A 27,628-nucleotide genomic window follows, 5' to 3' on the forward strand; every position below is an offset into this window, starting at 1 on the left:
CCCACAGCCCCCCGTGCTCAAGCCCACCGCTCTCATCAGTCTTTCTACGGCGCCCTCCGAGCTCTTCAGGCCCAGACGATGGACGACAGAGAACTGTCCGCTCTCCTCTTGGCGGAGCTCTGTGCCTTCCCCTCCCTGTCCCAGGACCTGTCTGTCCTCCTCCCATGCCTCTCCTGCCCGCTCTCGTGCACCACACAGCACAGCCGGGGGCTCCCAGTCCCCCCGCCACTGGGCTCACGCAGACTTCCCTGCAGCCCCCACCCACCCCTCCTGGGGTCAGGCCGCCTGCCCTCTGCCTTCCACATCCCAGCGGCAGGTGGGTGCTCCGGGGGTCACAAAGCCCCCACTCCTCTTCGGCCACGCACCCTGCCCTGCGGCACGGTGGCCACTCCTCCGTGTCTGTCCTGTGCTGACACTGCCTCGGTGGCCTCTTTTGAGCACAGCCCCAGGTTGCTTGCTTGTGTAGACATTCATCTGAGCTGCGGGCTTTGTGCCCCTGGAGCCTCAGCCCTGCCCACTCCCAGCAGTGAAACCACCCTTGGGGAGGCTTGTGGGCTGTTCCCCTGAATATGGGGATGCCAGGAAGGTGGGGGGGGGGTAGGAGGGGAGGGCAGTGGAGGCAGCTGAGAGGCATGGGAAGAGGAGGGGTCCCTGCTGGCCTTTCCTGTCTTCATCACTTTGAGGACCGAGGACGCTTGGCTTAGCTAAGCTTCTGCTAACAGCACGCTCACTCTTTTAAAACAGAAACCAGTTTGGGAGTTAGGGTGTGCGCAGAGAAAACATCGCCCCTGGATCTCCACGCTGCATGGGTGGGTAGCCTCGTGAAGGGGGGCCGTGAGGCTGGCGGCCCTGGTGTAGCCCCAAAACCAGCCACAGGGGGCCCTCGGCATGTGTCATCCACCGTCCCTTGACCCCAGGCCACCGCAGGCTGTGTGGTGTGCTCGGACAAGCAGGCGGGTCTCCCCTTCTGCGTGCAGCCTGTGCGGGCGGCCCTACTGTGCGACGACCCTATCAGGAGTCAAGCCACGATGACACTATGAGAAAACGCGAATACGCAGATTACCTTCCTGTCATGAAACCCCGGGAGAAAGGCCCAACGGGGGTTTCATCCCATTTTACGGCAGAAGAAATCCAGACCACAAACCCAGCTTCTGACGGGACCCTGCCCCGGCTCGTTCCAGGAACACGATGTGACACAAACCACAGACGACAGTTGCACCAAGAGGGCAGAAAGAAACCGCTGGTAAAAACAGAACGGAAACCAAGCCACGTCTCTTCAAGGCCCAAACTGCTGGCAGCTTGGGATGCGGCGGGAGAACGTTTCTGATGCTTGAAGGGAAGGTCGTAGGGGGGTGAGGCCGGCTGGGTCCTTCAGGGACGAGGGTCCTGCCTCCTCTGTGGCCTCTCTGACCGCCCCGCCGAGTGTGCATCCGGCCCAGAGTGGGAGGGCTAAGATGTTCTGGGACGCAGACAGGCCACTCCCCTGGCCCTGGCCGGCGGTGCCCTCCCCGCTGGGGAGCCCGGGATATCTGGAGGGGTTCCCTGCCGTTGCCCCAGTGCCCGTCACTGGCCTGGTTCACCTTGCAGGGCTTCCCCGCCGCCCACGTGGGCGGCACGCCAATGCCAGGGAACAGCCCCAAGCCCCTGGCCAAAGCACGCGGAGTCCTGCCCGCGCCAAGCAAGTGAGGAGCGTGGCCTGGTGTAGAGTTTGCCTCTGTCGTGCAAGGTCCAAGTGCCCGCAGCCCAGCGAGGAGTGGCGATCTGGTCCCTGTCCACCGCGGTGGATGCTGTCCTCAAGGCCACGTCGGTACCTCTCTGGGTTGACCCTCCTGAGCGCCGAAGCCAGGCCGTGGCTGGTGGAGGGGCCGGGAGATGGGTTTGGAACGGCCGGTGGGGCGGACCCACCCCCGTCTTCAAGAACACCTGCTGACGCTTTTCGTTCTCACACTGAGGGGCCGCCCAGCCAGGCCCTCAGAGGGTTTCCCAGCCCAGGCCCGTCTGGCACACCACCCTGAGCCTCTTCTCTGCGAGTGGTGTCTGAGACCTCTCAGGACTGAGCCCCAAATGGGAAGCTGCACCCGACATCCAGTCCAGAGAGAAGTTCGGGTCGCTGGCGCTTCCCCCCCCCCCCCCCAGCCCCGAGCGTTCCTGGGGCTGCGGCGGGGAAAGTTCGCACACAAGGAAGGGGGAGGATTAGCGTCCAAGAGCTCACGGGTCACAGGGGACACCGCACAGGCAGGCGGGTGGGGACCGCAGCCTCCTTCCTCCTCCTCTGACGTGGGGCCTCGGGACTCCGGCAGGCTGCTCTCCGAGTGCCTTTCGGTTTTGGAGAGGGACCCAATCTGCCGCATTCCAACTAGAAACATCATGAGTGTAAAAATACCTGAAGGCAGCGTGGGGTCTGATGCTACCGGACCCACAGCTAAAGCTGGCCGGCTCCCTCCCACCGGTCAGCCTGCGTTAAGCCCCGTACTTTGGGAAGCCCTGAGTTTCTGCGGCCCCTGTAACCACAAACCTTGATTCTGAAGCCCGAGATGAGTAGATCTAATCGACCCGAAGGGGCCAAGAAACCAGTCAGAAAGGCCAGCAGTCCTCCACCGTGGCTCTGAACACACAGCGGTCAAGGCTCAGATGGCTCACGCCATCTGCCACCCCCAGAAAGGAACTCCGAGCCGCAGTGACCTTTCCAGAAGACTTGAGAAGCAGGAGCCCTAGCGGGCGGGGGTAGGACTGTGCCTTTTGCCCCCAGTGGCGCATCGTTAAGTAGAAGCCCGGCTTGTGTTTGCTCTGAGCTGGGCGGCTCGCTTCTACAGGAGCGGGGAGCAGTCAGGTGGCAGCTCACCCGGCTGGGCGCGGCATCCCAGGTAGAGCGGACACCCAGACAGAGGCCCTGTCCTTTGGGCCGTAAATCGGCAATTAGCCGAGAGCCCCGTACTCCTTCCATCCGGTCTCTGTGGAGGGTGGCGGTCTGCATGGGAGGGCTCCCATGAGGGGCCTGCCCCTTCCTTCCCACAGGCGGAGAGGGGGAGGGGCAAGAGGAGGGGCCGCAGCGCCACCGTCCCTTGTGTCCCCGGGTAATTGTGTCCCCAGGGTCGGGACCACCGGGGAGACCGAGAAACCGCCTCCCCATCATCCGTTCTCATCACCGACGTCATTGTGCCATCCTGTCCCCGTCTGCACCTTCCCTCCTTCGCTCCTGTGGGGAAGCCGGCCACGGGCAGTGACTGGTAGAACCCGAGAGTTCTGCCCACCCTGCGTTTTTAAGCTTGGGAAGTAAGGCCAGCCCCCCTGGCTTCTGGCGTTTCTGGTCTCACTTCACTTTCCCATTTTATTCTCAACAAAGCAAACACGCGGGCAGGGAGGTTTCCAGCTTCGTCTAGGGCTGCCCTAACACACGGGGCGGCTTAAACAGTGGAGACGCGCCCTGTCTCTCTGTTCTGGGGCGGGGAGGTCCCAGACCAAGGTGTGTGTGGGGTCGTTCGTTCTCAGGCCACGAGGGAGAACCTGTTCCAGGCCCCTGTCCTTGGTTTATTGATGGCCATCTTCTCCCTTCCTAACTTCCTCTTCTTACAAGGACACCTGTCATATGGGACTGAGCTCACCCTAATGACCTTTTACTTGATTACCTCTGCAAAGACCCCAGCTCCAAGTAGAGAGTCACCTTCTGAAATCCTGGGGGCCAGGACTCCAACGTATGATTGTAGGAGACATAATTCAACCCGTAACAAACCGGAATGGCTTTTACAGGGCACCCCGTCCACCTCTGTGGTTTATAGAGGGAGAAACTGAGGCAGAGAGAGAGAAAGTGACCACCACCAACAGCTCTCCTTCCGGATGCTCGCTGGGTGCCAGGAAGCGTGTTGGGTGTCGTTCACGTGTGGCCCCACCCAAGCCCACCCTGGAGGCAGGTGTTTTGGCTCCCGGATGCAGATATCTGGGGCACCGGCATCTGGAAGAGTGGGGAGCAGAAATGCATCTATGTCTCCTATCGTGAGTTCTCATTTCTATTGTTATGGGAATCTTCATCTCTTTGTTCCTTTTTAAAAAACGTTTATGTCCTTATTTTGAAAGAATGGGAAAGAAGAGAGCAAACATGGATGGGTGGAGAGAGAGAGAGAGAGAGAGGCGAGCCCAAGCAGACTCTGAGACGTCAGCACAGAGCCTGGCACAGAGTTTGAACTCACGAACCATGAGATCACAACCTGAGCCGAGATCAAGAGTCAGACGCTTAACCGACTGAGCCACCCAGGCGCCCCTCTTTGTTCCTGAACATCACTTATCACTTGCTTGTCTCCTCATTTGGTAAAGTCTTCTGTGGGGTGACAGCTCCCTGAGGCCTTCCCTGGGTCCCAGCCTGGCTTGTGTTTTTCACGTGCACTCCCAGAGTTGCAAGCAGATGTCTGTCACGGCCCCTGCGCATGCCCCTGGCCTAGCACCTGCCCGCTGTCTCCGGGACTTACCTGTGATGTGAGAGTCATGTCTTAATAAAGAAACCACCTCATGCCAAAATAATCTAGGTGGCCAGTAGAGTTCCAGGAAGCTCGTGTCAGGGAGCTGTCTCCCCAACGCGTGGCAAGAATCTTGACGCTTCCCTGTCCACGGCCGCTTTCGGTATCCTTGGCAATGACTGCCACTGCTGCCCCGAACTCAGTGCCCCTTCCTCAGCCCTCCATCCCAGGCCGTGTCTCCCCACTGCCCCATCCCTGACGCTCTGCCATGAAGTGTAGGCACTGACAACACCCAGGACTTTCACTCCAGACATTTCTACGTCCCAGACAAGGAAACAGAGGCTCTGTTGCTCTACTCGGCTTGGGTGGGTGGGTAACGGAGTCAGGACGGCCTGAGGTTCTCAGGACTCCCAAGTCGGGCCCTCCCACCATCCTCAGGCTGGGAAGGAGGGGATCGGGCAGGGTTTCTGATTCTTCTGGGCCACAGTCCAAGGCAGACCGCATGTCGACAAAAGGAGTGTTCAAGCGGATGGACCGAGAGCACACGGTCAGTGAATAAAACACGAATGGAGTCAACGTGCTGACCAAGCTAAACGCACAAAGTGTAAAGGTGAGTATGTTGGCTGGAAAGAAGTCCGTGGCCCCACTGCTCCTCAGTATTAATGATTGTTTCTGGTCAGTAGGGGAGGAGTTAATCCAATGGGCTCTATTCCTTGCGCGAGGCCAGAGCAGTTGGAGGAGGAGTTCTCTGCTCATTTTTAAATGAGACCTGGGGGGCGCCTGGGTGGCTCAGTCGGTTGGGCGTCCAACTTCGGCACAGGTCATGATCTCACAGTTCGTGAGTTCGAGCCCCACATTGGGCTCTCTGCCGACAGCTTGGCGGAGCCTGGAGTCTGTTTCAGATTCTATGTCTCCCCCTCTTTGCCCCTCCCCTGTTTGTGCTCTCTCTCTGTCTCAAAAATACATAAAAACATTAAAAAAATTTTTTTTAAATAAATGAGATCTGGGAACGTAAATGCTTTATTCAGGGCCTTATGGGGTCCGGGGACACAGCGGGGTGTCCCAGGTCCCAGGATATGACTTCGGTCCTTTCCTGGGGTGCCCTGCTGAGACCCCGAGCTCCGTCCCCAACTCTCCCACGACAGGCAAGGTGTCTTCTCTGGTCTTCCTTCGGCCCCAGCACCCCGCTGTGGTCACACCCGGCCAAGCCCTCAAGCCCTCTGCCCCTCAGCGGAGGCAGCATGAATTTTGCAATTTGGAAGTCAAGAAAGAAACTCTTTGTGGCCACCCCATCTGCACATTTGATGTGATAGCATTTGCTATTGTTCTCCTTTTGAATCCCTTCAAGGCAAGGTGCCGGAGTATCTAATGGCCTCTGCTGGACCCGGTAGGACAGCGAGAGGCAGTTCTGGACTCTCACTGCCAGGTTCCCAGCTGCCCAGCTCTGTCTTCCCGAAACCTCTACAAGGGATATAAGTGTGTGTGTGTGTGTGTGTGTGCACGTGTACGTACACGTGTCCACTCTCGTCTGTGGTCAGTGCTGGGGCTCGTGCTGCAGGGACCAGGCCCCCAGACAGGTGCACAGGACCCCTCTAGTTGGTGCCAGTCCTGGCGGAAGCTGGTGCTGCCTCAAGGTCACTGCAAGGAGCCAGCCAGGTGATGGACGTTGAGGTCTGGCTGGTGTTCTGAGGGTCTGCCCTTCTAGTGGCCCCGGGCAGTGGCAGAAAGGGAGGAAGAAGATTCACAGGCCGCCACAGCCCTGCTCCCGAGAATCCTGTCCGGGCGCTGGGTGGCCTCCGGGTGGCGCCGGGTCCTCAGACAGCTCTGTCCAGCAGACCTCGTATCAGTGTCCCCCAGACACATGCCACTGGTGGTGCAGGGAGGTGACCTGGTGACGTGCGGCTGCCCAGCTGGAAGCCCTTAACCTGGGGCTACCCACACCCGCCCTGGTGCCCCCAGATGTGGCGAAAGGCTCAAAAGGCCAGCACGTGGGGTGCGGGGCTCCCCGCCCCTCCCGGCGATGTGTCTGCCCTGTTACCCCCGCCCACCTGGACCGGACCCCAGCCAGACTCGCCTTCTTAGCTGCAGACTGTGGCCCTTCTGGGGTTTCTGGGCAAGGGCTCCGAGCTCCCCTGGAGATACAGGTGCTCCTTTCTTAACCTCCCCCTGCTGGGTGCACAAGGCTCTGGGGGGCCGGACAGCTGCACGCGGGGCCCAGGGTCAGACGTATTCAGAGCAGTCTGGCCCCTTCTGGGAACGTGAGGGAGGGGCATGGGTGTGGGGGTGAGGCTGTGGGGAAGGCTCTGCAGAGCCAGGGGTGGCGGGGGGTGAGGGGGGGCCGGCCTCGGCCTCGGAACGGGGATGGACGCAGGATGCACAGTCTCCACGTCACAGGCAGGAGGAGGTCTGGACAGCGGTGCTGTCTAGCCCCGGGGGGCTTCGGGGGCGGCCAGACGCACGGAGGGGCCCAGGCCAGCCTCACCCGCTTTCCCAGGCCTGCGTCCATTGCCCTCTGCACCGCGTCAGGGATGGCAGCTTCTAGAAAGTTGTACGACTACCCGTGGCACACTGCCTCACAGCCTCTCTTGTCCCTTCTAAAGCGAAGCAGCGCTCAACTCTGTGACCTGGTCCACGTTTCTCGGGCCGATTCCTTGCTGCAAAGTACAGAAGAGGAGAGGGAAGGCCGGGCTGCAGGGACATCTTTATTATTCCTGGGAGGGGGCAGGGTACACAGCCACGTTGCAGTCACCGAGCTTGTTAAAAACATCTCAATAAATAAAACAAATAAGCAACATATACACTGAAACAGAAAATATTTTAAAAAATGGTTAGCTGAGCAAATCACAAGAGAGAGAGAGAGAGAGGCGAGGAGTGAGAAGGAGTCCAGGCTTGCTTGGAACGATCATGCAGAGGCTGGGGTGGGGGGGCGGGGGGGGCATGCGAGGTTCTTTGTCTGAGAGCCTTGGTCCAGTTTAAACAGAGTTGTACAGGAATGCATTTCTGTTTTATTAAAAAAATATACATTAAAAAGGCACTTAAAGGGAAATACAAATCCAAAATTTAAATCCTCGTAAATATGTTCCTGAATGTAGAGATTTTCAGAAAGAACAAATCCCCCCTCCCCGCCAAAAACAAAAAAAAACAAAAAAAAAACCCAGAAGGAAAATCCAAACAGTGGCAAGGACGATAATGACCATGTCACCAGCAGGGACCGTCTCGGGGGAGGAGGTGTGCGGCCCGGGGTCCTCTATCCAAGCCGCTGCTGTCCCCGTGTCTGGACGCTGTGCCGGGGGCAGAGCTGGGCCCCTTGAGGTTGCACAGGTGTCAGAAGTGACAGACGTGGAGGTGCCCCGATTCCACTTGGGCCTCGGCCCCGCAGGACAGCCTGGAAGACAAGGGAGAGGGAGCATGAGCCCTCACTGCATGCAGGTGTGCGTGTGTGTGTATGTGTCTGTGATGTGTGTGTGCGGTCCTAGGCCCTCTCATCACGCGTGGATCCCGGCGCCCCCCACCGTGATCAGGGCACACAACCGTCCCGTCTCTGAGGGCCCGCAAGCGCGTGTAAGGGTCTGCCGGAGCGTGCGTGTGACGTGCACAGCGTCCTGTTGAAAGAGTGTGTCCAGGGGCCACCCAGAGCGCCCCCTCCCAGCCCCCCTGCCTGACCGTGGGACCGGCCGGCGAGGCGCCAGGTCAGGAGCCCAGCCCACGGACGAGGGGCCACGCTCTCCCAGAACCGCCGCGGCCTTCCTGTGAGGAAGGTGGGCTCACCCAGGGGGCCTCGTCGCCTGGAACGTGGCGGGGTTAGGACAGAGACCCGATGGAGAGGCAGTGAGAGGGAGCGCGCGCAAGGGACCCAACGGTGGGGTCCCTGGACCGCGCCCACGAGTCCCGCTCGAGAGGACGTGCTTCCCGGAAAGAAGCTCGGGCAGGGTGTGATCTCCAGACCGTAGACAGACGTGGCCGCTGTGAGCCACGGTCACCAGTCATGGTAGTGGGAAGCCCAGGAAGACGGGGGTCCTGCTGCTGGGCACGGGCGTCTGCTCAGGGCCTGTCGGCCTGCTGCAAAGGTGCTGCAGGTGCCAAGGGCGAGGACGGCTGGGCCCCACACCTCGCTCCAGGGGGCAGCTCGCGGCCAGGGCCGCTTCCAGCCCGGCGCCGGCTGTTCTGGGGCCGAGGGCTGCTGATGGCTTCGTCCCGCAGGACCCCCGTCCCACAGAACGCTTGGCAGCTTGCAACCAATCCCGACCTATGTCATCCTTCCCAGGAGCCCCTGAACTTTGTTAGGGATTCTTTAGACTGGCTGGTGGGCACTCCGGCTCCCCGTGATCTTTACCGCTTACCCCAGGGCCCGGTGCGCACAGCGCGCACCTCCTCATCTGGAGAACAAAGAAATAACCAGATCAACTTCATAACCAAAGGAGGCAAGTCCATTCATCAGAGTCGTCTATGTGCTGGGGCCACCTGGTCCTGGGGGCAAAACGATGCTTGAGGCAGGCCTTTCCCCTGCCCCCGATGCGCTGTGGCCGGGGGTGGGGTGGGGGGCTGCTGGACCCAAGTGCTGAGACAGAAGGATGAGGTTTGCAATGAGGCCGGCAGGGGCTGGGGGTGGGGAGCAGTCAGGAATGGCTTTACCAAGGAGAAGGCTGAGAGGAGGGTCCCTGTAGGAACTTCCCTCCAGGATAAGAAGTCAAGAACAGGCACCCCAGGTCCTGGGACCGTGATGTGTAAGGGTACAAAAACACAGCAGGATCTTTGATCCGGTGATGGGTGACAACTTCGCAGTGTGTTGTGGGTGTGCACGTGAGTGTGAGTGTGTGTCCCTCATACTACTGGGCAGTTGTAAGCAGGAAGCTTCCCCCTCTCCCTGCACCCCCAACTCCCTTCCCCCAGATCCCTGGAGAATTCTAGAAAGCCCCGCTGGGCCAAGACAAAGGGCTAAGAAGTTTAAGACACATTTTCCCTGAAAGAAACTCATGTGTGTGAAAACATGCACACACACACACACACACACACACTTCTTTTCTTTCGAGCCCAGAGCACTCCAAATATGTACGCCTTTCTAAGTGGTCCTGGGCAGAAAGTCAAAGGCTGCTCTCTCTTGGAGAATGTGGTTGTAATTAGATAATTAATAAGGGGGGCAGCTAGAGAAAGGTAAATGGAAGCCTTCCTCAGAGGGAGGAAATAATTACAACAGTTTTTGATATATGAGCCGCACCAACCCTCCAAGGGGAAATACAGTATCATCCGTGAAAAGCCAAAAATGACAGAGGCCGTCCCCCAGTAGTGGTGAGTTTCAGGGCTGCTTCGTGTACCCGCGGGGCCCAGGGCTCAGGCAGAAATGAGCAGGTTCATTCGTCTTCTTGACCGAGACCCTGTGGGCCTGGCCCCCCTGATGTCACCCTGACCCCAACCATGTCTGCTGACATGGGCAGCGTTCTCAGCAACAAATGTAAAACATGTGGGGCCCAGGACTGCCTCCCGCGTGTAACAGCCACCTGAAACCATATGCGTGTGCCCTGTCCGTAGTTCACTCCCCACATCTGTCTGCCTTGCAGAGAGGGGTGGGGGGGGTGGTGACGGGCAGAGCGGCGGGGCAGCGACTACACTGAGAGGGTGACTTTGCTCCTCTCTGCCACACCAGACCCTTGGGCACGAATATGCAGTAAAGGGTCTTAGTTGACTATTAATTCCAGGACCTAACCCAGGGAGTGAAACACCAATAAAAATCCTCCAAAAGGTGAGGCAGGGGCTTCAGGGGGAAGATTTTATTAAAAGGCCATCCATCCAGCCATGTACCCACCATCCATCCGTCCATCCACCCACCTTTCACATATCTACCCCCCTCCCCACCCTTTCTTCCTTCCATCCATCCGCTTATCTGCCCACCCACCCAGCCAGGCATCCATCCATCTACCCACCTACCAACCACATATCTACCCCCCACCCTTCCTTCCCTCCACCCACCCACTCATCTATCCACCCACCCACCCATCCATCCATCTATCCACCCACTTACCACCCATCCATCCATCTGTCCATCCACCTACCATCCACATATCTACCCCTCACCCTTCCTTCCCTCCACCCACCCACCCATCCATCCATCCGTCTATCCACCCACTTACCATCCATCCATCCATCTGTCCATCCACCTACCATCCACATATCTACCCTCCCACCCTTCCTTCCTTCCATCAACCCACTCATCTATCCACCCACCCACCATCCATCCATCCGTCTATCCACCCACTTACCATCCATCCATCCGTCCATCCACCTACCATCCACCCATCCATCCATCCGTCCATCCACCCACATATCCATCCACCCACCTACCATCCACATATCTACCCCCCCCACCCTTCCTTCCTTCCATCCACCCACTCAACTTTCCACCCACCCACCCACCCATCCATCTATCCACCCACTTACCATCCATCCATCCATCTGTCCATCCACCTACCATCCACATGTCTACCCTCCCACCCTTCCTTCCCTCCACCCACCCACTCATTTATCCACCCATCCATCCATCCATCCATCCATCATCCATCTTCTTAACCTGTATGGAGCTTCTATCATGCGCCAGAAATGCTAGTAGTTATTTAAAAAGCCCAGAAATGAAACAGAGAAATATAACAGGGGAGAAGAAACCTGTTTGTAAGCAACTAGAACACACGGTAGACAGTGGCAACTTTTTAAAGAAAGTACAAGGCAGACTGTGCAGCCAGAAAGGGAAGGGACAAAGTGCCTTGAACTTTGTGGGACACTGCCAACAAAGGCAGGGTAGGGAGTAAGGGTGGAGGGGAAATGGGCACAGATGTGTGATCTCTAATCAGTACAGCACACGCAAACACACACACACACACACACGCCCCTGAGATTTTGCCAGTGGAGATGGGGGGGGGGGGGAGGTTGAATGTGAGTCTCAGGAAGGCAGGAACTGCGCACAGAAACCCTGGAGCATGGCCACCTTGCAGAGCGTGGAGCAGATGCCCCGAGCCTCACCCAGGCCCTCGTCGCCCCCTTCGGCCTGAAAAGGGGAGGAGTCTGCCTCCCTCAGACCCTGACATTGCCCAGCTCACTCGAAGGAGCCACCACCGGCCAGTCCGCACTTGCTGCCCCTTGTTGTTTGTCCCCTCCCAGTCACTATGTCAAAAACAAAGACCCCCAGCTCCTGGGCTCCAGAACACCGGGATTGGGGGGACGTGCCCTATGCAGATGGACAGTAATGAACCCAGCGGTGGAGCTGATGGCTGCCACCTCCCTGGAGGGTCTTGCCCATCCCACATGGGCCAGTCCCCCTGCTTGGGCACTCATCGAGCACCGTTGTTCAGCTGGGGCCCCCCCGTGCCCTCGCCAAGCCTGGACACAGCCTCCTGACCATTTGAACATGGCTCCCCGGGGTTGGCTGGGGGCATAGAACCCACTTACTAACACCAATCAGACATGCCATAAATACGAGTGGAAACCATGTGATGCCTCACATCGGGCAACTGGGGACCACGGTGGGAAGATTAGCAAGCCAAGCGCCTCACAAGTGGCCCAGAGCATGCAGATCAAACTTTCCGGACGGTGGAATTTACCATTTGGAGAGAAGCCACGGGGAGTCTGCATGGAGAAAGTAAGGCTGCTCTGCTTTCAGAGAGAAGGAGCAACCAGGAAGTAAGAAAAGGGCTCTTGGAAATCGCAAAACGTCTGGAAGTGGAGTATTTCTCAAGTAATGGAAGCAAACTAGCAAAACAGACCTGATAAAAAACGATCAATAAATCAGAGACTGACTCATGGAGGTCTCCAGCATCTGAGCAAAAGACAAGGAATGTGGAAGGAGGGAGGAGAGGCGGCCACAAAAGAGATATGGGGGAAGACGTCCCCAGGCTCAAGGAAGACTGACGGTCCCAGATTAAAGAGACACAGAGTTCTGGAAAGAAGAGCTGACAACACGGGTAAGCATGCCACATCACAAGGAAAGTTCTGGATTCTGAGTACAGAAAGCCTCCTACAGGCTTCCAGACAGAAAAAGAAACAAAAAAGCACCCAACGAAGGCCACCCGCTGACAGCCAATCCCAGGATGTCCCGTGTTCCTGCAGAAAGGGGTCCATGGACCACATTGGGGAACAGAAGGAACATGTTGAGGCATATACGGCTCAGAAAATGCACCCCCCCCCTCCAGGAGCCACTTCTGGGCAAATACTACTTGAAAAGGTCTTTCCACCCAGATGAAGAGTCATTAGGGCTTCTGTCTCTGCAAGTACAGCAGCAAATAATGCGACAATCGTCCCACCGCAAAATGAGCAGGCAAATAGGAACTGGGGGAGGAAAGCCTCAGAGGTCAAAGGTAAAGCAGAGGCCACATCTGTGGGTCCCCAGCCAGCCCGAGCTCCCGCCCGGCCAAGGCCACAGGACCGCACACCAGACAGCCCCATTCATTCATAACCACCACACCCTCCGATTTGCCACTCTGCTTACCAACCTCACTCAAGAAAAGGCAGGAAATCTCAATGTATCAACATTTGTAAGATAAGGTGACCAGGCTACCCAAGATCCGTATCTGCCCTACAAAGAACCCGGGGCCAGATTCTTTTACAAGAGCATTAAATAGAACCTTCTGTGACCAGGTCATTCCCATCTGTATTACTTGAGCTGTTCCAGAATTTAAAGACGAGGAAACACTTCCCATTTTGTTTATTTTTATTATTTACTTTTCTGAAGGTTATTTTTTAGAGCAGTTTTAGGTGCACGGCAGAATCATGGCGCAGGTAGAGAGGGATTCCATGTGCCCCCTTCCCCCCTTCCCCTGCCCCATGCACGGCCTCCCCCACAAAATGCCAACGCGACACAACTTGGGCCCCCGTCCAAACGGCATCAGAGCCAAAGGCCAGGTCATGCCACCCGTGCCTCTGAATAAGACATCAGCAAGCCAAGTCCCGTTATGTAGGTGAAGAACCCCTTCCACATAACCAAGCAGGGTTTACTCCAGGAATGCTGGCCGGTTAACACTGAAGCCCGGCACAAGACGGGGCCGTGAATGAGTAGCTCAGTAGACACCAGACCTGTAGTCAAAATGTCATGAGCATTCTGGAAGCTCCCGGTAAGACAGGAACCAAGAACACGGCCTTGTGCCAAATCCCAGTGCTGCCATCCATGGGCAGTCCAGCCTTAGGAAAGCGGCCTCACCTCTCTGGGCTTCAACCCCTCCTGCTGAGGGTCACGCCAGGCCTGCCACCTCGGTGCTACGGGGGTTCAAGGAGCCACAGCAGACAAAAGGCCTGGGGCCTCGCCTGGCTCGTGCCCGACTCTCTTGTCACCTTGAGAGGTCAGGATGCTGCTCCTTCCCCAGCTGGGTCTCCACAGTCTAGACCAACACCTGGCACGAAGTAAATGCTCAGTAAACCCCTGTCCAAAGAGGCCACGGTGAAGAGACCGAACAGCCCCCCCGTGCAAGGCTTGTGCAGGCGCAAAGTGCCGGGTCCACTAGAATCACTCTCACGCCTTCTAAGTTCCTGCCGCTCCGACGGTGGCTGCTGGCCAGCGGCACCTGCATCAAACCAGAGCTCGTGAGGAATTCAGGGGCAGGCCTGGCCCTGAACCCGGGAGTCCACCTCTGCACCCTGGCACGTCTCCAGTCCCCAGCTCGTCTGAGACGCTTCTTGAGAATCGGGAACAGGAGAGCATGCTCAGTCCGCGTCGTTCAGTCCCCGGTCAGCAAGGTCAGCCGCAGCCTGGACACGCCGTGACTTGCCAGAGACACGGCAGGTTAGAGACGAGGCTGGGCATCCTGATGCCCCTGGGGGGGGCCGTCCCCCCCGCAGGCAGCCAGGCCCCGAGGCTGTGCCCGCCGGCTGCAGTTCTGCCCCACGCACAGGCGGGCGGGTGCGACACAAAGCGGACACGGCAGGGCAGCCGGCCTAGGCCTCCCGCCATCGGTCACCCTAGGGGCGCCAGTGACAGGCCCTGGAGGCTCTGAGAAGGTCACACTGCCCAGCTCACGGGGAGCTCCTTCCTTCCTGGTGAGGGCTCTGAAGACAGCCTTGGCTCTGGGTGTAGGCTGGCTCTGCCCCGCCCCCCGGCCCGCCAGCCCGGCCAGCCTGGGCCGTTGCCAGTGAGCGGCCGCCACAACGCTCGCTCTCCCGGAGCCGCCTTGCCCCAGGGGCTATCTCTGCGACTTGTCCAGAGACAGAGGAATAAAACAATTTGCCTTCAGAGGAGACGGTGTGCAACCTCCTTCCAGGTCGGATGTGCGGGCGGCCCCAGTCAGGCCGCAGGCAGGACGGTCCCCGGCAGGCAAGCGGCCAACCCCTGCCAGCCTCACCTGGCTGACCAGAAGGGCGGAGACCCAGCTGCCCTTGCTGGGTGCTGGGTGGGGTGAGGGCAGCACGCGGGGGCCCCCAGGGGGGCAAAGGGGGGCTCAGGCCCCCTCCCCTGCCTGCCAACCCCTGTGCACCTGTCCTGGAGGGGCAGAAGGTTAGAGGCGAACGACAGAACACGTCCCCGCCCCCCACCAGCGAGTGCGGAAGGACCCACGTCTAAGTGACAGGGCAGGAATTACCGCTGGTCCTCCGGGGGGCTCGGACTCTATCGCCTATGACTGGGTTTCCTAAGGGGTGTCTCGGGACACAGGGAACACTCTGTGGGATGCTGGTGGAGGCAGGAGAAGACAAAGGCTAACCGTCATCACCCAGACAAACGCAAGTCAAGAAGCCATCGGACTTGTAAGATTTTTACCAGGCTCCTCTGGCTGCCCGTGCCCTGGCCACCCCACTCTCCCAGCCGCGTCCCCCCGCCCCCAGCGTCCCTACCCCGTACAGGGGGGCCTGTGTCCCATCCCTGGGTCCAGCAGTGGCTCTGACAGGCAGGACGCTCTGGTCCCTCTCTGCTGTTCCTGGGGCCCTTTTTCTAGGAGTTAAACAGAGGCCACGGCCACGGGGTTCTCCTAGGCCATGGCGCTCTCCAACGCAGGCCAGAGTCCAGACCCTGGAGCTTCTGTGCTGGGCAGGGCCTCCATTCCCCTCTGGACGGTCTGCTTTCCCAGGAATGGGTGGGTGGGCAGGTGGGGTGCCCCCTGGCACCCACAAGGCTCCCAGGACACCGGCGGGCTGCTAGGCTTCTGCTGCCGGGGCGGAGAAGTGGCCGAGGCGCTGTGCTCGGCGCGGCCCTGGGGGGACCTCCCGGATTCCCGGGACGGGTGGCCCTGTGCGTCCAGGTGGCAGTAAGACCGCTGGGAAGGCTGCCGGGAGGCCGGCGCGGGCTGGTGTCCCTGTGTCCCCTGCCTCTCTGCTTCCGCGGCAAGCCCCATGCTTCCAGATGCCAGGGCCTATGCTCAGGGCCTGGGGCCTGGGGCCTGGGGGCAGGGGGAAGGCGGGTGAGAAGACACCGTGCCCCTCTCCCCTCAGCTCTGGGACTCGGGAGTCTGACCCCCGGCCTGCCTTGTGCCTGAGAAAGAGGAACCCCGTCTGCGGTGACTGTATTTATGATGCGGGGGCTCATCTTCCACGGCTCCCCACCGTCCACGATTCCCACCGTCCACAGCTCCCTGGTGGCTGGCGGCCGAACTGTTGGCCTTGCTCCTTCAGGGGAGCGAGAAGCTCCCGCCAACTTGGAAGCAGGGCTGTCTCTCGGTCCCTGTGTCTCTCTCCTTGGGGCTTGGCTTCGGGGATTCAGGCCGACTGTGTCTGGAGTGGCCCGCCTGCCAAGGGGCTGGCTTGAGAGCGACCTGGGGGAAAAAGCAAGTTTGCCTCCGCTCGCAGATGTCTCCTCTGCGAGGTGCCTCCCAGGCTCTGGGCCCCGGAGGGACGCGGCCCCCGGCTCTCCTGGCCAGCGCTCTCGGATCCGAGGGGGCTGGCGCAGGAGGCCCAGTGTTCACTCTCAGGATTTACCCCGTCCGCCTTCCTCCGAGGGAGGCCTCCCCACTCGTCCTCCATGAGTCACGGGACACTGCAGAGCGAAGCCCCAAGCTCAGAGGTGGTGAGGGACAGCAGGCCTGAGTCACTAGGTGACAGGAGGGTGCGGCCTCCTTCCGGGACACGGGGCCCCCAAACCCGGGAACTACCTGGAGCGGCGAACCGTGATTTCTCCAGATGGCACCAACCTTGCCGACAAATAAAACCCATCAGCCGAAGAAAGCGGTGCAAAAAAAATCACCCTGCGGGGCCCCATTTCAGGCGCAGGAAGTGCCTGTCGCGATGACCCATCCAGGGATGTCACCCCAGAGACGAGATGGGGCCCGTGGCGGGGGAGGGGACTTGCACCAAGCCACCGGGCAGGTGCAGCGTCGTCACCAGAACTCAGGTCAGCGAAGGCCCGAGGCCCGAGGCAGGAATCGCCATCCCATGGTCCTCCATCCCACAACACCGGTCACGTGGGTCCAGACCCGGGAACGCTGACTTAGTAAATGTCTTTGCACACTTGACCAAGGAGTATGTGAGGACACACCCCTCCCCGTGACAGCAGCGGTGGCTCAAGAGGAAATTCACCGAAGGTCCGCCGATGTCAGGCCCTCTGCTGGCCGACCGGCTAAGGCTGAGGACAGCTCGGTCCCTGTCCTAAGCCAGTTCACTTGGGGACAGACGGCAGAACACGTTCTTATAACAAGTATGTGCTAAACGTTCTAACAAAGGCACAATAAAAGCACGTGGGATCTACAACTATTTTGCTACAAACGTAAATGGTTAGAGCAAAATATAGTAAGAGTTAGAGTAAAGGTATGAAAAGGCGCATAATAAAGGCACAGAGAAGCAACAGTTAAACCTCTGGTCTGGTGGGTGGGCTAGCTAAGGGGGCTTGGGGGGCAACGGTGAGCCGTGACTCTGGGGAGGGGCCCAGGGTGGGCAACGGGGGTCCGTGAGAAGCGCAGGGAGCACTGGCATGACCGGGCCGGCTTTGCAGGGGTAACTGTGGGGTGGGCCTCGAGGACCGAGGCTCAAGGAGGTGAGACCCACCCACCCACCCACCGACAGCGGGCTTCGGGTGGGGCACGTGTGTGAAGCGACAGGAGGGGTGGTGACCCGGAACCGAAGAGGGAAGAGGAGGGAAGGAGCCTTGGGGGGAGCCAGCAAGAGCAGAGCAGGTGGCAATGAGCTGGAGGGGGGGTTCACTCGTCAGGATGCCCAGCTCGGACCCTAGAAGGGACTTCACACGCACTCTGAGCGAGGCCATCGTCCCCCTGCCTTTTGAAGGGAAAGGGAACGGCTGCTTGCCTTCCTCTGGATTCGAACCCAAACCCGGGGCTCTGTGCTTCCTGTCCTCGACAGACCTGGATGCCGGAGAGGGGGCGGGGAGGTGAGGCCGCAAGAGGCCACGTGTGGCGCCCCCTGCTGGAGGGAGGAGAACGAGGCGGGGGGGGGGGGGCGGTCCCCGCATCGGGCAGGCAGAGGTCACCAGGCCCAGCAGAGCGCCCACCGGTGCTGCGGGTCAGGGGGCAGGGAGGGCTCCGAGGGACGGTCTTGAGGACCTCTGCGAACAGAGGCAGCCCGCACCAAGCCACGCTGGCCGCACGGCGAAGGAACCAAGACCTGGGAATTGAACCCAGAGCCCCGGGCTCTGGGTGCCACCTCGCCTCAGTGCAAGAGAACATCTCTCAGGCTACTTCCTCGAGCAGTGGGCAACGGGGGTGTGCAGCCACTCCCGGCAGTGAGTCGGCTCTGCCCACGCGCACCCCCTGGCAAGGGCCACCAGCATTCACTTCCCAAGATCAATCTCAGAAAAAGACGCAATTTTCAAAATGCAAAACTGCTGACAGAAATAAATTTATTTTCTCGACCTATTTTCTTGGACGCTCTTTTTAAAAATACTTTGTATTTATTTTTGAGAGAGAGGCAGAGACAGAGCATGAGCTGGGGAGGGGCTGAGAGAGAGGGAGACACAGGATCCGAAGCAGGCTCCAGGCTCCGAGCTGTCAGCACAGAGCCCGACACAGGGCTTGAACTCACGAACCAGGAGATCATGACTCGAGCCAAAGTCGGCCTCTTAACCGACTGAGCCACCCAGGCGCCCCTGAACACTCCTCTTTTTTTATTAATGACCCAGAGAAAACATGCTAGTTTAGAAATATCATGCACACGCTCGTGCATGTTCGGAAGAATGCTAAGTCCCTACTTGGTAATGGGAAGAGCCCTACTATGCTCCAGTCATCAGCCCTCACAGCTCTGGGCTCCCTGGTTTCAGCAGACGCTGGAGGTGTGGGATGCGTCTTGAAATGCCAAGAGCACACGGGGTCTGGTGCGAAGTGCGCGTTTCCAGGCGCCGCGGACGTCCCAGTTTTCAGGAGCACGGACGTGGCCTTGGCTCACACACCCCCTGAGCAACAGGCACAGAACCTGTTGCTCCCCAAGCTCTGGACTCAGTTACTTTCAGCCTATGTCACATCCTCAACCTCCAGCACCACGCGAATAAAACTGGCCTCTGCGTGGAAACACATCATATTTAGAAACCAACGAGCACACACTCAAGCGTCGAAGACTCTGTCCAGTTCTGCTGAAGTCAGCGCGTCTACAGACGCAGGCGGGGTGGCACGGGCCACGGGGCTGCGGGTGGTGCGTGCTGAGGCCGCAGGAGGACCGGCCATCCTGGAGGTGGCCTCGCGGCAGCTCGCTGGAGCCAAGGCTCTGGGGTCTCGAGGGAGGGGGCGCGTGGCTGCCGCGGGACGGTTCCACGAGTGAGACAGAACGCGCCCGGGTTAGCAGCCAACGAGAGCTGAGACTGGATAAACCGTCCAACTTCACGGACACACGGAAGAAGAAAGGATAAACGGTCCACAAACAGACCTCAGTGTCCCATCGCAGTTGCACGACCTCTCTCACACACGTCCCATACGTTTCCCGTGCTCAGTGGCTGCGAATTCAGACGGACATCTTGCAAGCGCTCAGGTCTCTCTAGGGACAGACTGGAGAGGGAGAGAGGCAGCGGGGACCCAAGAACGGCAGGGTTTGCTGGACCGGCCATTCTGCCTAGAAAACGTGCACACCCTTGACCCCCCTGGCTCCCAGAGTGACGGTACCATCAGCCAGCGGAGCGTGACCCCTGGCCTCTGAACTTCCACTTTTTCTTATCTCGGGGCCTCCGCGCCCTTTTCACGACCTCACCTCCTTCTTGCGGAGTGAAGGGGTCACTCTCCAGTATCCACCTCTCTCTCACCCTGCAGCGGACCTCACACCTGGGAGCTCGCATGCCACAGGGACAGCAGACAGGGAGACAGAGTCCAGGCTGAGATCCAGGTGGCGCAGAGAAGAGGGTACGGCCCCGACGTGAACCCTGCAAACCCCGAGTTAGGTCTGTGAAGATGCCCGCATCAGTGCCCCGGCTCAGCACCAGCCAGGACCTCCAGGGCCCGTGGGGGGACACAGAGATGCTCCACTGTTGGCTAAGAAGGGGCCCCAGCCCTGCGGACACAGTCAGGGTCGCCCTGCCCATCTTGAAGCATTTGACCTTGGCATCGCCCCTGGAAGCTGTGTTTGGTATTCTCTCCCGAAAACGACGTCCATCAGACTCTCTCAGACAAAGAGCTGTGATTCCCAACGTTTTATTTCTGAGACTTAACGCTTCTAACTTCACGGTCTGCCAGTCCACGGGCTTCCCTTGTCTGCGTGGGATCCTGAAGGATCTGGGAGTATGGGTGGATGTGCACAGACCCGTATCGGCCCACAGGGAAGCAGCACTGTCCCCTTCTGTGGTGGGTGGGTGTCGTAGTGTCTGAAAAGGAGTCACATGTCCTGGTGCTGATCCGACACGGATGGGGCCAGGTCCAGAGATACAGGAACATGGTCTTTATCACTCAATTTTTTCAACATTCACTATCCCTGGGTTGAAATTTCCCATACTCAAATCTACGGACTTTTTTTTTTTCAAAATACTTTTCAATAAGAAAAAAATGAGAGATGACTGTGCATGCACATTTCTGAAAAAAAATCGGGGTGCCTGGGGGGGTTCAGTCGGTTGATCGTCTGACTTTGCCTCAGGTCATGACCTCGTGGTTCATGAGTTCGAGCCCCGCATCGGGCTCTGTGCTGACAGCTCAGAGCCTGGAGCCTGCTTCCAATTCTGTCTTGCTCTCTCTCTGCTCCTCACCCGCTCGCGCTCTGTCTCTCTGTCTCTCTCTCTCAAAAGAAATAAAAACATTTTTAAAAATAGTGAAAAAAAATCCTAAGGGAGACACCATTTCCTTGATTGTGCGGTACACAGAACGGGTTCCTTCAATTTGACAGGTTTCGTGAGATCCCTGGCTGGCTCCTGACCCCTCCCCCACGGGGACTGTGGGAGCAAAGCGTTTGAAAATAAACAAAAGCATTCCCGGGATGTCATGATGAGGGAGCCCTGACTTTTGCCTGGCTCTCGAGGGCTCCCGTCCCGCTGCAGCGGCTGTGACCCAGACCAGATGTTGTCACGTCCCGCAAAGACCCGTGACCAGCGTCTGTGAGTGCACAGCCTGGCCGTGTCTCCCTTCCAATTGGTGTCTCACCTATAAAGCGGGCTGGGTCCGCCTGTGCCCCAGGTGAGTGGCCAGCGGGCGCGTGGCAGGTGCTCGAGGAGCGTTAAGAGATCCGCACGGAGGGCACTCAGGTGCGGGGCGGTTACAAATGAGGGTGGAGGGGTGTGAGGGACAAGATCCTACTCTGTGTCTCACGCACTGACTTCATCTGGGTTTGGGGTGTCTGGACACTGCAGGCAAATAAATCAGGCAGCCTGATTTATGGCACAAATATAGACAGAATTTTCTGTGAAACGATAGAAAAAATATCTATCGTGCACAGTGTGGCTGGCTCTGCTTAGACTCGGGAAACACAGGGATGGACAGAGCACAGCTGGTTGGCAGTGACTTTAGGGCCTTTGATGTTTAGATATATTCGCTATTTGTGCAACTGGTGCACTTCTAGAGTAGATGTGTGTGTGTGTGTGCGCACGTGTGTGTGTCACACTATCACGTACCGTACGTACGCACATACACGCTCCAGACACACATCACATGTGCACACGTCGCATATAAACACATGCACCCCCCCGCCATTCTTCCCTAAGGGTCACCTTCGTCCCAAGTTTGCTACAGTCCTTACTGGTGTCCCCGTGGGGGGGCAGAGGTCACACACCCATGCTGTTTCAAACTGGTCCGTCGCACAGGAGCCAGCGTGTGCTGAGGGTGTGGAATGACGCTTCCGCCACACCTGGCTGGTCCTGCCGCCTGGCTTCTGTTTGCCCCCATGACCCTCTGCTGAATACGGCACCTTCAGGATGGCCAGGATTTGGGAGCCGACAGATAAGGAGCCTCTCTGCACCCTGGACCTGCCATAGCGCCAGGGAGCAGGTAGCCAGGAGGTACCCAAGGAAGGCACTGGAGTCCCTCTTCTTAAAAGAACATTTTTCTTTTTTTTTTTAATTTTGTTAATGTTTATTTATTTTTGAGAGAGAGAGAGAGAGAGAGACAGGGAGAGACAGAGAGACAGAGTGTGAGTTGGGGAAGAGGCAGAGAGAGAGGGAGACACAGAATCTGAAGCAGGCTCCAGGCCCTGAGCTGTCAGCACAGAGCCCAACGTGGGGCTCGAACCCACAAACCGTGAGATCATGACCTGGCGGGAAGTCAGCCTCTCAACCGACTGAGCCAACCAGTGCCCCAATTAAAAGAACATTTTTCATCACCCACGTGTCAAAGAACACTTCTGGTGTCTTCCTTTCTGGAAGCATCATCAGCCTGAGCAGTCACTGGGGGGCACTCACAGGTGCACAGGTGCCTGTATAGCTGTGTATGTTCCCAAATTTCCCTGTGTCTTTTTTCATGGATTGCAACAATATTCCCGAGTTTGGAAGCCAGAAGCGACCTCTTATATTTGAAAGACAACAGAGCAGCCCCCTGGCAATTATTCTCAGAGCTGAGTAGCTACGTGTCCAGATACTTGCTGGGGTATTTTTCGGCTAAATCCAGGCCTGCTGCTTAAGTGCAGACCCCCCCTTCCACATTGTTCATGCATTTAACTACCATTTGAATTCCAGCTTAACATCCCATAATAACGTCTTTTGCCAAGAAAGACCCCCAGTGTCGATGGCAGTGTTTACAAGGGGATTGGGACTTCCACTTTCAATCCTAAATCCAGAAACCCGCTTTCCCTTCTAGACCCTCTTTAATGGAGTTTTGTCAATAAATAGATGTGATGCAGATGTTCTGCCGAGTCTTGAAGAATTCAGGGTGAATCCACTTTAAAATAAAGTGCACGGGAAGAAAAGTCAGTAGACACAAGGAAGTCCCAACAAAACCCAAAACGGAGGCAAGGGCCTCGAAGACAAGCCAATACACCCTGAGCCAAAGATCAGAAGTCAGATAACGCTTAGGGGCAGTGCAAAACGATGAAACATTTTCAACATCGACTATGAGTTATTTCAAGGAAATCTGGTATACCGAGACCCACGTTTAGTAAACACATAAATGACGCCATGGTTACACCCTTTGCAAAGTTTTATGATTTATCAAAAGCTCCAGGGAAAAGTGCCTTTAGAAACCGGGCTTCTCTAAAAATGAACGTGGAGCGACTCACTTTAGATAAGTTTTCTAAGCACACGTCCATTTTACAGAGCAGGGCGTACCCGTCCAGGGCCCTGCGGCAACACAAGGGAGACCCATGAGCGACGCCAGATCATCTGCCCTCTTTTCTCAGGGTGTTTCCGTCAGGGCAAGCGAGGCTTTGCTGCGACGACAAACAGACCCCCACAACTCACTGGGGTAACACGGTGGTCATTTGCGTCTTGTCCGTTCTTGCTTGTTCAGGTCAGCGGGGGCTCCTCTCCACACAGCCTCCCAGGACCCAAGTTGGCGGGGTCCTTGCCATCTTGTAGATGCGTCGTTTGGGACACACGCCTTCTGGCCCCTTGGGGCAGCGGCGGGGAGACTGGAGTTGCACACTGGTTCTTCCACACTTCAGCCTGGAAACGCTATTGTCCCTTGCTCCCAAAGCTCATTGGCTGGAACTAGTCACATGGCCTTGCCCAGCTGCAGGGGTCCTGAGGAGCATGAGGGAGACAGCCACTGAGTGCGCCTCAAAGGCCAAAGCAAGGTTTTTTAATAAAGGCTTGTCCAAAACACAAAATAATTTCCCTCGAGAAGCTGTCTGATAATTAGATTTCACTAATCTCTACCAAATGTTGGGATCAGACTTCTGAAAACTCACAGGTAGCAGAAATAATGGCTGGGGATGTAGGGTAGGGAGAGGGTGCAGAGAGCAAGATGCTAAATCAACCAGTGAAAGGACTTAACTTTTAAAAAAAGTACTCATTAAGATCAACAGAAGGGCACAACACCGAGATGAATACGGTGATACGAATTCGACCTGAAGTTGGTGGCGGTGGGGTCCTAGTCGCTAGCCTCCGTCCTTGTTTGGTTGGAGAGAGGTGGGGCATTGAGGGAAGGCGGGTTGTTACTGGAAAGTGCCTCCTCACTCTCCTCCCCCTCCCCTGAGTGATGGGCCACCTGGTCCCCAGGACCGCGGCACGGTGTCCTTGGTGTGAAAGTTCCACTGGGACCCGTGGCTCCGGGAGGCCCGCCATGGTGCAGTGAGCTGCCATGTTGCGTCTAATGGCACCAGACTTCCGGGGAGGCTCCTGTGCTGCCCTTGGAAGAAAGCTCCAAGGTGCCTCAGTGGACTGGCCTTTCACGGAGTCTTCTTGGCATCTGTCCCCAGGATTGCTGGGCATTGTTCAAGCACATTCTTGGGTGTGGTGAATCCATCTACTCCAAGTTCCGTCTTCCGGGGCTGCCTGGACACGACGTTTCTCCCTCTCCTTCCCGGCTCTCTTTCGGAAACTACACTTCCACCACGATAGGAAGGTTTGGCAACGGGAGGTCACTCGGAGCCTCCCTCGTGGAGCAGCTTCTCTTGCTGCTGGGAATCCGTGCTGAAGACAGAGCTCCCACTGACCCAACACACAACCCCTCCACTGCCGCACGCCTCCCTGCCTTCCCTCTGGACCCGCTTGCCCCGTTCAGCTCATAAACGTCATACAGTCACACACCAAGATGGCGGCCAAGAGCACCGCACACATGCAACAACCTAGCGGCTCCAGGAAGCACTCTAGAGGATTGCTTTCCCAAATGTTGAGCAAGGTGAACTCGGGGCTGGCTGATGGGGTTGCCATGTACACTGGGCTCATCTTTGCTGCACCGGTGACCCTACGGCACCCTCTGGGGAGAAATCTGAGTTCTTCCGCGCACCTTGTGCTGTGGACCAAAGAAGCAGAAGTGGAAATGTTTCAGTGAACCAAAAGGATGTGGACAGAAACCATTTTCCCTCCGGTATAGTCTAGCTTGAGGCTTAGGTATTAATTGTGGAGTCAAAGACATAATTGACACTAAGCAAAGCTGTGACCTTGGATATTTACAGGGGCGCAGGGGCTAATGTTTCACTAGCGGCTGGGGACTCAGACCCCAGAAGAGGGTCTTGGCAGGCGTAAAACATGGGCGCCTTTCTGTTACTCTTTAGAACACATTTCACGTCTTAGTGGGAAACTCATTAGCGATATGATTGCGAGCTAAGATTACCAGCATACTCTAAGAATGTAAAAACCACCTTGGCTGCCTTTCCAAAATGATCCTAACATATTCCAAAAGCCCCTTCATCCCCCCAGGGTGGTGCAGAGCCGTTACGAGGAGGTTTTGCAGGATTCCTGGAGATCTCGAGGGGGAATTCTCGCCCTTACTCCCAATTCTCAGACAGAACCTCACCTGCTTGACAGATACCAACCCCCAGGCCCCGGGCAGGGAGGGTGCCCAGACCTCCGCACGCTCCGCGGGGCCGTGGGCTGGTGCGGCAGACAGAACACCAGACAGCCGTGACGGGCAGAGTCACAAACAGAACACTCTCCCCTCGTCAACTGTGCACAACAAACCCCCGAGAGGCCAGTTTTTCATTGTCCACCTCTTCGCCGGGACCCAATAAAACTGGGCGAACCAGGGCCTCGGCGGGGTGCCGCGTGGGCCCTGGGAGGGAGAAGGTCGGGAGGAGTGGGGGACCCTCCAGCACCGCAGCACGCCCTGAGATGGCCCGAGCGCTACAGGGGACCCCGAGAGGGAGGCGGCGGCCCCACGGTGTCCCGGCCCCCGTGCCGTCTGTACTGTTTGGGACAGACCTGAGAACTGACGGGCCAGGAGGCTGGGGAGGCTCCCGCGGGCTGGACTGGCCCCAACCTGCTCCCAGCTTCTCCGGGAAACATGTCTTCATGTGTGTCCTTCACTGCCACGTCTCCTCCCACAGAGAGAAAGCTCAGTCGATGAAACCCTGGCCTCCCCCTGCCTCCTCCCCCGCCCCAGGGAAGCTGGAGAAGTGGCCAATGACTGATTTGGGAAGAGAAAATGGAGTGCATTCAACGCAGGGTCTGGAACCCTCTGCCAGGAGCTGGAGCTGGCTGCAGGGACCAGGCGTTCCCCGTGCACCCTTCCAGCAGGTTCCCCACCCGGTGGACCACGAGGGGGCCCACCTTGGTCCAGTTCCGCCGGCACCGTGGGGGAGTCGGCCTGCGTCTGTGAGAAAGGTGATACTGCACCGGCCTTGTCTGTCTCCGGTCTCCATGCCCGGGTCGGGGGAAGGGCACTGCTCATCCCACCCCTGCCCTGCTGGGGGGCACGTGCGAGGGAACCACACCCCTCCAGCCTGGTAAGTAACCAGCCCGAGGCCCAGGATGTTCCTGGCACTCACACCTGGGCACCCGTGGTGTGGCCAGCAGGGAGCGGGGTCCACCGTGCACCAGCTGGGGCTTGCCAGACCTCCAGCTGTAGAACTTGCCATGGGGCATGAGGCTGCTTCAGAAGGAAGCTTCCATCAGGCCAGGCTGAGCCCACCTGCCTCCCCTCTGCCACCTGCCATCTGAGTGACCTTGGGCACATCTCTCCAAGCTGGTCCTCACTTCTCCCAGGTAGAAATGAGGGGGGGGGGGGTGCCTGGCTCAGGGGTCTTCATGGTCCCTGGGGGCCTCATGACTTTCTAGAAACTCAAGGAGACTGGAGGGCTCCCTCACACGTTCTGTCCAGGGGCACAGATGGCATCCGATATACGTGTTCCAGAAAACGGGGTGAAGGCGTACCGTCCGTTGTTGGCCCACATGCTTAGCTCGGAAGGTCCTCACGGTCCTTCTTGGGGAGGGGCCTGGTGTTAGCAGAAGGATTTCTGAACAGAAGAGGAGGCTGGGAGGGAATTCAGAGAATTCAGAGGGAATTCAGGCCAGTCCCAGGTGTCCCCCCCCCCCCCGCCCCGCCCAGGGCTGGGGGACAGAGGGGCTGCGACCAGACCCACCGCTCTTGCCCCCGGCTTCGTGGACTGACCTTCCCCGGCCACGTAATACATAAGTGAGGCAGGTGTTCCAGGAGAGAAAGCCACAGTCATGTACGTCATGCAGCTGGGAACCAGCGAAAACACAGCCCCGTCAGGTTTTCGTTCCCCAGGGCCACCTCCCTCTCCACAAGGCAGAGCCAGCACGCCCTCCGCTGTCCTTTCTGAATGCCCCGGAGGCTGGGGTCCACCTTCCTCAACGCCTCCACGCACTCGGGGTGCCTCCCTGGCCAGGCTTCTAGAAAACTCTGCTGCTCACACACTGTCTTCCCTGCTCTGTTTTCAAATTCCCATTCCCTCCCTCCTATTGGAACGAAAGGGCCATGTGGTCGAGGAGGGCTGGGCCATCCCACCTCCGTCACTTCCCTGGTGTCTCCTGCCCCTCCCCCTCCACCGTGCTCTCCCCCCTCGTCTGCCCTGTTTAATGTCAAGAGAGCCCGCCCAGCTCCTCAGGAACAGCAGCTGCAGAAGCGAGCACGAGTGGATTTCACATCAGCAGAGTTTTCCCAGTGAGTAATGTGGTGAAGCCATTGTCTACACTCGCATGGGTCCTGCTGGCCCGGCCTGTGCTCTCGGGACAGTGAGAAGAGCAGGCCAGGAGAGGCAGCTCCCGTGGGCAGGAAACGTCCTCTGCCCTGTCCTCACAAGCAGGCAGGGTCCAGTGACTGCCACGGTGCCCCTCCGAGGTCCTTGAAGCGCGACAGGCAGAAAGTGGAGGTCCCAAGTCCCTCCAGGGCCACGCTGACCACAGGCTGCCCGGCCCTGTCTGAATACCCTCGGGCTCACTGTCTCAGGATGGGGAGACGTTTGCGCTCGGGGCAGCTCTGTCCGGCAGACATCGGCTCAAGCCTTCCCTGGCTCTCTGCCCCCGGGGCCACGGTGGA

General features: G+C 58.2%; 1 protein-coding gene across 2 annotated transcripts in view; it reads right to left on the reverse strand.

Annotated features, from left to right (window-relative positions):
• The window catches only part of TWIST2 (twist family bHLH transcription factor 2), a 77,723-nt gene that overhangs the window by 20,141 nt on the left and 29,954 nt on the right, over window positions 1–27,628 (reverse strand). The window contains exon 2 of one of the 2 annotated variants that reach the window (XM_019445352.2): window positions 7,138–7,833. The exons of the other annotated variant lie outside the window; for it this stretch is intronic. The gene's annotated coding sequence lies outside the window, so the exon portion shown is untranslated. Of the gene's footprint in view, window positions 1–7,137; window positions 7,834–27,628 lie in introns of those variants that run through there. 2 annotated transcript variants of the gene reach the window in all.

Source organism: Panthera pardus, unplaced genomic scaffold (assembly GCF_024362965.1).
Source record: "Panthera pardus isolate Hobbes unplaced genomic scaffold, ASM2436296v1 HiC_scaffold_10, whole genome shotgun sequence".
Taxonomy (NCBI): Eukaryota; Metazoa; Chordata; class Mammalia; order Carnivora; family Felidae; genus Panthera; species Panthera pardus.